Source organism: Chelonia mydas, chromosome 8, assembly GCF_015237465.2.
Source record: "Chelonia mydas isolate rCheMyd1 chromosome 8, rCheMyd1.pri.v2, whole genome shotgun sequence".
NCBI lineage: Eukaryota > Metazoa > Chordata > Testudines > Cheloniidae > Chelonia > Chelonia mydas.
This window is the reverse complement of record NC_057854.1, coordinates 32788764-32800889: the sequence shown is the minus strand read 5'-3', so window position 1 is coordinate 32800889 and position 12126 is coordinate 32788764. Positions and strand designations below refer to the sequence as shown.

General features: G+C 40.6%; 1 long non-coding RNA gene across 6 annotated transcripts in view; it reads left to right on the top strand.

The window, feature by feature from the left end:
• LOC122461488 overlaps positions 1-12126 on the top strand; it is a 127063-nt gene that overhangs the window by 92173 nt on the left and 22764 nt on the right. For 5 of the 6 annotated variants that reach the window (XR_006283420.1, XR_006283415.1, XR_006283418.1 and 2 more), the window contains one exon: positions 6847-6933. This is a non-coding gene — a long non-coding RNA (uncharacterized LOC122461488). Of the gene's footprint in view, positions 1-6846; positions 6934-7136; positions 7676-12126 lie in introns of those variants that run through there. The other variant, XR_006283416.1, reaches the window with a different exon arrangement.

Here is a 12126-nt window from a genome sequence, read left to right as displayed (position 1 = left end):
CTTAAGCACATTCACAAATCTTTGCAGAATCAAGCCCTCAGATTGAAAGCTTGAGGCTGGCTTCCTGGTATTGACCTATGTTGTATGACACAGATGCTCAGTAGATATATGTTACAGTGTAATACAGGCTGCTGATATGGAACTCTTCCTGAACACTAAACATTTATACCTACTGAAGTAATCAACCTCCTTGCATATATTGAGGACAGAGCCTTCTTATTTACAGTGTGATCCGTAGTGTTGGAAAACGACAAGGAGTTTGGTTTAGAATTTTGCTACAGAATTTCACAGTTTTGTTCTCAGCAATTTCTTTGTTTCAGAAACTTCATTTTTCATGAAATTTTCATTTGAAAACGAACACTTTTTTTTGAATGTGGTGAATTCAAATTCACTCAGAGAAAGGTCCTAGTTGTCATTTAAAAAAAAAAATAGCAAAAATGTACAGGTCTTCCAAGAAATCAGAATTTTTACAAATGTGACACCACTGAGTGGTTTTCAGATTTTGTTGTGAATATTTTGCATGAAGTCTGTCAATATTTTCATGGCATTCTTTTCAGGCATGAGAGAGTTTTGGTTACAGCTGAGCTGGGATGGGGCACTTGACTGGAATTCAGACAACTGGGGGTCTGTTCCCAGCTCTGCTATGTGACTTAAGGCAAATCAGTTAATTTCCCTGTGCCTCTGTTTACCCATCTGTCAAATGGGGATAGTGATACTTAAGTGCCTTCAGATATATGGGTGAAAAGTGCTATGTATAAAAGTGCTCTGAGTATCCCTAAGCCTCTAACTGCCAGAAGCTGGGTGACAAGGGATGTTCTGTTCATCCTTTCTGAAGCATCTGGCACTGACCACTGTTGGAAGACCAGATGCTGGTCTACATAGATCATTGGTCTGACCCAGTATGGCCATTCTTATGTTATGTTCTTATAGGTGCTAGCGAACAATAATTAATATGACCTTAATTGGAGAAAAGGTAATTTATGGAATGCCTCCTGTTCATTGCCCTCTATGCACACTGTGTAAGTGTGGGTGTGGCTCACTCTTAAGTCAGCTGAATTCATACATCACTTGATCTAAGGGCTTGTCTACACAGTAAATGGAATTGAAATAACTATATTGGTTGTAGTGCACACCCTTAATTATTTTGGTTTGTATGTACATAGACAGTTTTAGTTCAGTATGAGAGTGCCCCATTTCAGCATAACTTAAGTTAGTTCCTTACCTGCTTAACTAAATCAATGTAAAGGCACTCTCATACCAAAATAAGTGCCTGCACAGAGACATACATTGAAATAACCAAAGGTGTGAAGTATAACAGATAAAGTTATTTCAGTTCAAGATATCACGTACACAATTCCTAAGAGGAAAGCACCATACATATATCCAGACGTGGCTGATTCATAAACAAAAACAGATTTCACACATTTCATAAAATATACTATATGTATCTTTAGAACAGCATTCAAGATGAAACCCTACTGAAATACTATTAAATAGACCCATTTTCATTAGATGTATGGTACATTGAATTACATAGTTTAAATGTCATGAACTGTCTCTTTTTTTCTTTTCTTTTTCTGGCTTGTTGGATGTGTTTAAATATAACTGTAGTGCAAAGAAAGGTGAAATATATTCCCCATATGGAAGTTACAAACCATCCACCCCCTCCCTCTTTTTCTCCCTTTCATGCACGTGCATTCACACACAGAGTCAATATACAAGAACTTTTAAACCCTGGGGGCCCAATACAAACTATTACTCACAGGAATATTTCTTATGCATGGGCCCAATCCATCTGCCATTAGTCTAAAAGACTCCTGCTGACATCAGTCTGTAATGGATTGGCTGTATAGGAACAAGGATCACTTGCCTTTATAGGAGAGTGCTCCTGTTCTCTGTCTCCTAAACTTCCCTGACTACCTCCTGCTACTAACTCTACCATGCCTGATCATATTTCCCACTCCTGTCACTGGGAAACTTTCGCTTGTTCTCCCTATATCCTCAGAAGAGTAACTACTAGTTACTTAGATGGGAGCATCAACTGACTTTATTAGGCAAAATAAGGAGCTGGGTACACTTTGAATTGCCCAGTTAAGTTATGTTCCTTTTTTTGCCAAGCGAAAAAGAAATAGTCGGGGAGTGGGAGGGCTGATACACCCAAGATCCAATCCTGGCTTCTTCCTGGCCTTAAAGCTGCCATTGATCCTGGGCTGTATAGAAAGTGTCATTTTAAATAATACTGAAACTAATCCTAGCTGCCTCCGGTTGTTGTGTGGAAGCATCCAGACCTGCAGGCTGCTGTAAGGATGAGAGGTGGAAATCTCTCTTCCTTCCCCCCAGTCCATTGCCACTATTAGGGAGAAGCTGAACATTCTTCTGTCCACCCACACCCCTCCTGGGAAATTATTCTCTCTCCCTCCCTCCCTCTCTCCCTCCCATCCCTCTGGAGTAGGGTTGGGCCATCCTCTGGTCTGGATCCTTCTGGTGCTGCTCCTAGTTTATCAGGGAAGAAACAGTGTGAAATTGACAAGCATCTAGTCAATTACATTCCATCCTCAAGCCACTTTCAGGAATGGGAAACCTTCCAGGCAGGTATCCCACAGTGAAATCAGGTTGTACTCCGATCTCTTGCTGCCCTGTGGCTTTCTGAAGAGCACCCATGAAACTGATCAGCATCTTGCTGGTTTTGCCTCAGAGTTCTTTTGGGTAGGTGGGTTGGGGGACAGAAGAGTGGAGAGTTACAGCAGGAGTCTCATCTCCTGTCTCTTCCCAGTCCCTCCCACAAAGGGAGCATCTCATGACAGCAAAGGGGCATTAAGTCTATACTTCTGTAGCTGTTCAGTAGCCTAGTAGGCAGCATAGAAACTGGCCAGAATCTTGTTACTTTCACTGTGCTGATGCCTACATTCACCCACTGACCAGAGAAATGGGCCTGTCCAGTGTAAGAAGAAGAGTGCAGTTTTTCTCGATGATATACCTCTACCCTAAGCAGAGTAAATAACCAGGAGTAATTATGGCTACCAGAAGCCTCTCGCTCTTTAAAAAAAAAAAACAAAAACAAAAAAACATTGGGTTGTAAAGGTTAACTTAAAAAAAATCTGCATCCCAGAAACATATGTATACATCTGGATTAGTAGTTATGAAGATTAATGTAATGCACAGTGTCAGAATTCCCACTGACATTTACTCAGTTTGTCTAAACAATTTAGCGGAATCCTCCTGCGAATATGAACTGCATTCTGCAGCGTTGTACAGACACTTAACCTCTTAATGCTAATTTTCCTACAGGCACATATGTAGGTTTTTATTCTTTAATTGCTCTTAACAATAAGATCATGCACAAAAATAGTGAGACTATTCTTGAAGTTTAAGATTAAGTATAGAAAAATGAGGTTATACTCCCTCTATGGACCCCTCTGGCCTCCAAATTGATTGATAAAATTAGGGTTCCATGGAGAATGGGAAATAACCATTGGCAATATTTGAGCAAAATGATTCTCTTTGCTTTCATTATCAGTACTAAAAACTGCTGAGATGCAAAGGCAGCTATAAAAGATTAATAAAAAGGTAATTGCCCTTTAAACAAAGCTTATCCATTTCCTGTCCTAACACACTGTGGAGTGTCGGTGTCTGCTGTTAAATAGCTGCCCATTCCGCCCAAAGGTGGCTGCATTTCAATATAGACAATCTGAAAAGCCCTTTGGGATCCTTTGGGATGAAAGATGTTATATAAATGTAAGACATTTTTATGGTTATATTCTCAAGCAGGGCTGTGCACAGGTCTCAACATAGAGATTTGGACTCAGCAGTCTGACATAAGAATATTATTTATTTGGAAATAGGATTTTAGCAATATCATAAAGTCAAGAAATATGTCCCTCTTTCTTCCAGTGCCCCATTTCCCACCCACTATCTCTCTGACCTTGTCTATACTAATTAATATAGTTAAAGCTGTACAAATTCCCTCCTCCCCACAGTGTGGATGCAGTTATATCAGTAGAGAGATGCTGTAGTCTGGTATAGCTATTCCCGTATGGGAAGGGAAATAAGCTATACCAGCATAAAGCACTTTTATACCACTGAAAGAAGAAAAGGAGTACTTGTGGCACCTTAGAGACTAACAAATTTATTTGAGCATCAGCTTTCGTGAGCTACAGCTCACTTCATGGGATGCATGCAGTAGAAAATACAGTGGGGAGATTTTATATACACAAAGAACATGAAACAATGGGTGTTACCATACACACTGTAACAAGAGTGATCAGGTAAGATGAGCTATTACGAGCAGGAGAGTGGGGGGGTGGGGGGAATACCTTTTGTAGTGATAATCAAGGTGGGCCATTTCCAGCAGTTGACAAGAAAATGTGAGGAACCGTGGCGGGGGCGGGGGAGGGGGGGGAATAAACATGGGGAAATAGTTTTACTTTGTGTAATGACCCATTCACTCCCTGTCTTTATTCAAGCCTAAATTAATTGTATCCAGTTTGCAAATTAATTCCAATTCAGCAGTGTCTCTTTGCAGTCTGTTTTTGAAGTTTTTTTGTTGAAGAATTGCCACTTTTAGGTCTGTAATAGAGTGACCAAAGATACTGAAGTGTTCTCCAGCTGGTTTTTGAATGTTCTAATTCTTGACGTCTGATTTGTGTCCATTTATTCTTTTACATAGAGACTGTCCAGTTTGGCCAATGTACATGGCAGAGGGGCATTGCTGGCACATGATGGCATATATCACATTGGTAGATGTGCAGGTGAATGAGCCTCTGATAATGTGGCTGATGTGATTAGGCCCTATGATGGTGTTCCCTGAATAGATATGTGGACACAGTTGGCAATGGGCTTTGTTGCAAGGATAGGTTCGTGGTTTTGGTGTGTGGTTGCTGGTGAGTATTTGCTTCAGGTTGGGGGGCTGTCTGTAAGCAAGAACTAGCCCGTCTCCCAAGATCTGTGAGAGTGATGGGTCGTCCTTCAGGATAGGTTGTAGATCCTTGATGATGCATTGGAGAGGTTTTAGTTGTGGGCTGAAGGTGATGGCTAGTGGAGTTCTGTTATTTTCTTTATTGGGCCTGTCCTGTAGTAGGTAACTTCTGGGTACTCTTCTGGCTCTGTCAATCTGTTTCTTCACTTCAGCAGGTGGGTATTGTAGTTGTAAGAATGCTTGATAGAGACCTTGGTGTATGTCTCTGTCTGAGGGGTTGGAGCAAATGCGTTTGTATCATAGAGCTTGGCTGTAGACAATGGATCATGTGGTGTGGTCTGGACGAAAGCTGGAGACATGTAGGTAAGCATAGTGGTCAGTAGGTTTCTGGTATAGGGTGGTGTTTATGTGACCATCGCTTATTAGCACCGTAGTGTCCAGGAAGTGGATCTCTTGTGTGGACAGGTCCAGGCTGAGGTTGATGGTGAGATGGAAATTGTTGAAATCCTGGTGGAATTCCTCAAGGGCTTCTTTTCCATGGGTCCAGATGATGAAGATGTCATCAATGTAGCGCAAGTAGAGTAGGGGCATTAGGGGAAGAGAGCTGAGGAAGCGTTGTTCTAAGTCAGCCATAAAAATGTTGGCATACTATGGGGCCATGTGGGTACCCATAGCAGTACCGCTGATTTGAGAACACTTCAATCTCTTTGGTCACTCAATTACAGACCTAAAAGTGGCAATTCTTCAACAAAAAAACTTCAAAAACAGACTCCAACGAGACACTGCTGAATTGGAATTAATTTGTAAACTGGATACAATTAACTTAAGCTTGAATAAAGACAGGGAGTGAATGGGTCATTACACAAAGTAAAACTATTTCCCCATGTTTATTTCCCTCCCCTCCCCCCCACTGTTCCTCACATTTTCCTGTCAGCTGCTGGAAATGGCCCACCTTGATTATCACTACAAAAGGTATTCCCCCCACCCCCCACTCTCCTGCTCGTAATAGCTCATCTTACCTGATCTCTCATGTTACAGTGTGTATGGTAACACCCATTGTTTCATGTTCTTTGTGTATATAAAATCTCCCCACTGTATTTTCCACTGCATGCATCTCATGAAGTGAGCCGTAGCTCATGAAAACTTATGCTCAAATAAATTTGTTAGTCTCTAAGGTGCCACAAGTACTCCTTTTCTTTTTGCAGATACAGACGAACACTGCTGCTCTGAAACCTCTTTTATACCACTGTAACTGACTTCATGTTAGGGCTTTTACTGGTACAATTATTTTGGTAAAAGCATACTGGATGTAAAACAGCCAAATGTAGATCAGGCCTCTCTCTCTTTGTCTGCCATAAATTTCAGTGGTTTTTGAAATTAAAGTTTGACAAATTTATTGTCACTGAATATATGGTGCTGCATTTGTTTGGTGGCTGGCCTGGAACAATGAAGAATCAACATCAGATCAGGGCAGACAATTTACAGTAACTAACTTGTTTGAATGTTGCTCCCTGTTTCCATGAACAAATTAAGACTTTCTCAGATATGTCCATTATTAAACATGAGGCAGGAAATTCTTTATGAATTATTCTCGATCTGCAGAGCATTTGCAAACAGCAATTCAAGCAGTGCTGGCCGGCAACTCAAATCACATGACATTGTTTTTGGACTCTGATTGGATTATTTGCTTAACTAGCCAACTCCGGGGCCTATTTTGAATTGCATGTGCAAAGTGTAATACCTTCAAACTGCAGGTTTTTTCCATTATAAATGAGTTATGCAATTTGTGACTACTTGAGTATCCCAACTTTTAGTTTGCTTTTGACAGGTATTCACATTAGTAAAACTCATTTGCTAGAATATTTGTGGAAAGAGAATACACAATGGGGGGCAAACACAATTCAAATAAATATGTGTGGAAATTGTTTCAGGTCCAAGAAATGGTGGAAGCTGGTGACAGACATATGAAAGCAAGCAGGTGAAACAGACGCGCACTGTGAGCCAAGTTGTAGCAGCAAGTAAGATCACAGAGTGTCTCATTTTAAGGATGATCCCCACGCAGCTAACTCTGATGGAGACTCCACTGCTGGGAGGAAATATTCACCTTGGACTTTTTGGCAGTGACCTTGGGTTTGGATTTTATTTGCCTTCCTCTGAGCTAATGACTAAACAGTATCATTAGGATCAGGCAGGTGACTCATATATGATCTCTTTTCTACAGCTGCATGGTGCAGAGATGAAGGAAGAAGGAGAGACGCATAAGGACCCTAATTAAGCCCTGGGTGATCACTACTTTCCACCACCCAACACAGATGTAATGAGGTTGAGTGGTGCCCGTACAAGATAAATTAAAACTACTAATTGTTCCTAAAAAAAAAAAAAAGAGTTTTATTGATTTTCAGCTATAAAGGCAATACAGACAAAATCAGAAAAGAAAGATTAAAGACCAGCACTGAATGAGGATTAATATAAATGGCAAGTTATACTGAAGACAAACACAAGTACATGTAAAGCTACTATTCATCAAGGAGCTAATGAACGACAACCTCATATGCACTCACACTGGCAAATTAAGATAAGCACAAGTACATGTAAAGCTATCATACACCAGTCACTTATCACTGGTTTTACACTACAGTGTCGATACAACTAAGATCAGATCATCTCGAGCAACCAGACTTCTTTACTACATAATGTTACCCTGCATTTGTCTGAAAATACGTTACCCTTCAGTCGGTCGTTTTTCTGCACTGGCCAGGTACAGAGAGTCGAGAAGTGCACGTCCCTTCAGTTCAGGGGGTGTGGGTCAGGTTTTTCCGATACCAACTCACACACACTAATTCTGTGCCTTCGTATTTTTTATCTGATCTGTTGGCCGTGTTTTAAAACAGACCAACAAATCAGGGTGGACCACATTGTTAATGTGGTTAGTGTGATTGCCCAATTTTATAATTGATGCATACTTATCTCCTTGTAGCCAATTGTCAGTTAATCGTATAAATTAGACTTATTTATCTCCTGTAGCCAATTGGGTCTTAAATGTGGTTAATGTGGGTTTGATAAGTACATAGGAGTCAACACAAAGTGTTATCTGGTTGCAGAGCATCCTGACCACAAGTTTCAGTTTAATTCTACAAAGCTTGTTTTCTTGAAGCATCTGGAAGTTTGAGGCCTAACATTGCTAAAGCCCTTGTACAATACTAGCTTGACAATACTCTTGTTCAAATTAATCACACATGGTATTAGAAAGAACCAAGTTCTTCCATCTTCTGTGTTTCTATACTATACCTGCAACCTTACCAGGTGATATAGATTAGCTACTACTCAAGAAACTCTCCCCTATCCTCACCTTAACAAAGCCACTCTGCCTCAAGTGCTTTTCACATGGGTAATTAGGTGGTGACTTTTCACCTTGGATGGAGAAACTAGTTTAAGGATGGTGGGAACAGGGCACTGTGTGTGAGAAACCTGCAAATGGAAAATGTGTCAGACGTGTGGATGCACAGTGTAATGACATGTTTACTTGCAGTACATTATTCAACGAGTAGATGTCTGTGTGCAACATAGAGTTCCAGACAAGATATGTTCCCTGGTAAACAAGGGAAGACAAAGCTGAAACTCAAGCTCCATGGACCACTGTTTGTGTCTGTCGTAATCATAGGTATTTTCTTATAAATGCTTCCTAAGTCTTTGATTCTATGTATTTTAATTACTCAGCACTTGACCTTCTCTGCCCAATCAGGTGGGTTGATTTCATTATATAATCAAATGCTCAGCCCAGCAGTTGTTTAATGCTACCAAAATGGTGGCTTGAATATAAAGATAATTTTTTTTATTAGAATGAATTTAGTCCTTAGGAATTTAGTGCCAGTTGCACAATCCTAGTGAAGTCTCCACAGGGCAGGTACCGCATATGGGACAGCAGTGCAAACTTCCCAAAATGCTCCTGCCAATCTGCATCTATGCTGGAGGCAGGGAAGGGAGGATAAATATAAACATTCCACCCCTACTGCCTTCCCTGAGCTGCACAAATACAGCTGAGACATAATCCAGGATCTTGGCTACTTTCTGTTACTGTAAAATGGCATTTTAAAGAATAGAGGAAGGAGGATCTTGTGGTTAAGGCCTTGGACAGGGGCTCAGAAGTTCTGAGTTCAATTCCTGGCCATCCCACAGAGTTCCTGTTGGACCTAAGGGCACTCACTGTGTCACTTTGTCTCAGTTCTTCATCTATAAAATGGGGATAGCACTTTTGTATGATCAGGATCCTCTTTGGGATAGGAATCTGATATCTGTACCACACCTAGCACAATGGGGCCCTGACATCAACTGAAGTTTCTCTGCACTATTGTGCTAAAAATAATAATTAACAAAAAACAAAATTAAGGAGATTTCTTTCCCTAAAATGTAAGCGAAGGTTCTTTATAAAGAACTAAAAGTGAAAAGACTTTTAGCAAAATTCTTTAAATATGCATTTAATTCAGTGAGAACCACATCATATTAATGGAATACAATTGATTAGTAAAAACATACTGTACATTTGGATGTTTAATAGCTAAATAAAATCTCTGTTTCTCTTCCATAGCTCAAGAAACACATTTTCAATAATCCCTTGGTGTATATTTTGCCCCAGTTATGAACTGTCCAGAGAGAATTGTTGCTTCTTCATTAACTGTCAGTTGGCTACTTGGATGTGTGCTGTAGAATTGCAACCCTAAATAGACAGGTTTGAATGCTCAGTTGGTATATATTCAATGTAAAATCACTTCCAAATCAGGGGCTAAATTCAGCCACCCTGGCCCATCAAGTGCGGATGTGCAGCTTCCCGAGACAGCTACGCTTACCAAACCCAAGGGAGACTCTCCCCTTCTGAGGGCTGGCAGTGATCTGAAGGAGATGAGGGAAAGATTTAATTCCCTCCCAGCTCCACCCACGCTCTTCCAACAGAAACCTCCAGGGGGAGCCAATTAATTTACTGGCCACTTCCCCACCACCTACTTTCTGGTGGCACTGCCCGCTTTGCTGGCCACTTAGGAGTGAGTTTGAAGCTGATTTCTGGCACTGCAACCTGGATCTCTAGCTAAGTTTCCATTGCCAGGGCCCTGTGCTAGGATTGCTAGCAGTATCATTTATTTCATTATTATGTTGCTTTCAGTTTGCACCAGTTCTAGACACCGTGCTGGTGTTGGTATTAGTTGTATACCCCAAAGTGTGCCAGATACTTCACAAACAAAGTACCAACTCCTCTTTTCCAAAGAGCTTACAATCCAAATATAAGACAAGTTGCAACAAATGAAAGCAACTCCCTGTGATGCAAAGAAAGCACAAAGGTTCTACAAATAGAACTTCCTGTGTCTGCCTGGGTACATGTTTTGAAGGTACAATCCTATGCATTTGTTTGAAATAAATTGTAAAAAGTGTTGTTTGGGGTGTGGGCATGTGAAACCAAGCTAGGCTAGCGCTGGGGCAGCGACATATTTGGACAGTGTGTCTAACACACAATGGGTCTGTGGCCTGGATGTGCTACCATAATACAAATAATAATTAGTAACAATAGTGAAGCAGGGCACCCAACCCACCTCATAGCGCTTTCATCACAATTACTATTCATGGTAATTAATTAAGATACAAATCATTTTTAAGCAGAATTATTTGTATTATGGTAGTACCTGGAAGTTCTAAACAGGAGTTGGGGCCCCATTATGACAGGTACGATATATGCATATTACAAAAAAGACAGTCCTAGCCTCAGAGACCTTATAGTCTTCATATAAAAATGGAGACAACAGGAGAAGACAGGTCCAGGACAAGACAATTGTAAGTATAAGAAACAACGGTCACAACTCATCAGTTGCTTGGCCATTGCTGAGTGGTTTATAGGAATCAGAGGCATGAGTTTTTTGGAGAGATTTGAGTTAAAATAGTGTAGAGGCTTTGCAGGAATTTGCTTGGAGCCCCTCCCTAGCAGAAGGGATGCCATAGGAGAAAGCAGAAAGTTGTCTATAGGAAAATTTGACTAATGAGTAAAGAAGGCTGGTATGTCTGGCAAAGTGGGGGTGGGGTAAAACTGCAGCTCTCCTCTGAAAAGTAGCCTTGTAAAAACAGCTATGGCAGGTTCTGTGCTCTTTGTTTATTGGTGATTTCTGTGTTCAGCAAGTTCAGTTTAAAAAGTAAAATGTGAGGGTTTTTTTCCCTAAATGCCAGACAGAGCTGGTCCGTAATTTTCCAATCACACTTTTTTTTTTTTTTAATGAAAAATTCAGGTTAATTGAAACTGAAACTTTTTACAGGAAAGGGTCTTTTGAAATTGTTGAAACTTCCCATTTCAACATTTTTCTGCATGAAAATTTTTCAGTTTTCTGGTTTGAAGTGACTTTTTGTTTTGAAATTTAAGCTAATTATAATACAATTATACGAAAATAAAAAAAGTCAAAATCAAAATGTTTTGAAATGATCCATATGAAACATTTCAATTGACCTGAACCAAATTTTTTTCCAGATCTTTGGTGTGTGAATACTTTTTGGTTCCAGTTTGTGTTGGGGAAAAATATCTGATTTCTCAACATTTTTCCTTGGACAGGAAAACCACTTTCCTCCCAGCTCTGTGGCTAGCCCTGCAAACTCATCCAGGGCTCCAAAAATCAATCTTGCGCCTTTCCTTCTCATGCATCATCAGCAGTGATGAAAGCTTCTGCAGAACAGCCCTAAATTACACCTGTGCAGCCCCACTCTCTTCAGATCACTTCTTGAGTGACCTCTCTGAAACCCCACAGCACCATCGTATTTGAGGCTTTGCACAAGTGTAACTGACTGGAACTTATTAAGCAGTCCTGGGGCTGATGCACAATAAGGAATAGGATCCAGCTCATGTAGTCCAAGGGTATGTCTATACTGGCGCTGGAGGTGTAATTTTCAGCTGGGGCAGGCATACCCATGCTAGCTCTGTTTGAGCTACCACACTAAAAATGGCCATGTAGCTGAGTACGTACTGAGCGTTTCAGCTGGGATTGTACTCAGGGTGGATAGCCTTTACTCTGCTGCCATGCAGCTTCAGCTACATTGCTATTTTTAGTATGCTAGCTGGATTGGAGCTAGTGTGGATGTGTTTACCCAAGCAGGGAATTTTAACTCTGAGAGTAATTAACCATTGGAACAGGGGTGTGGTGGACTCTCCACCACTGACAACTTTTAAATCAGGATTAGATGCTTTT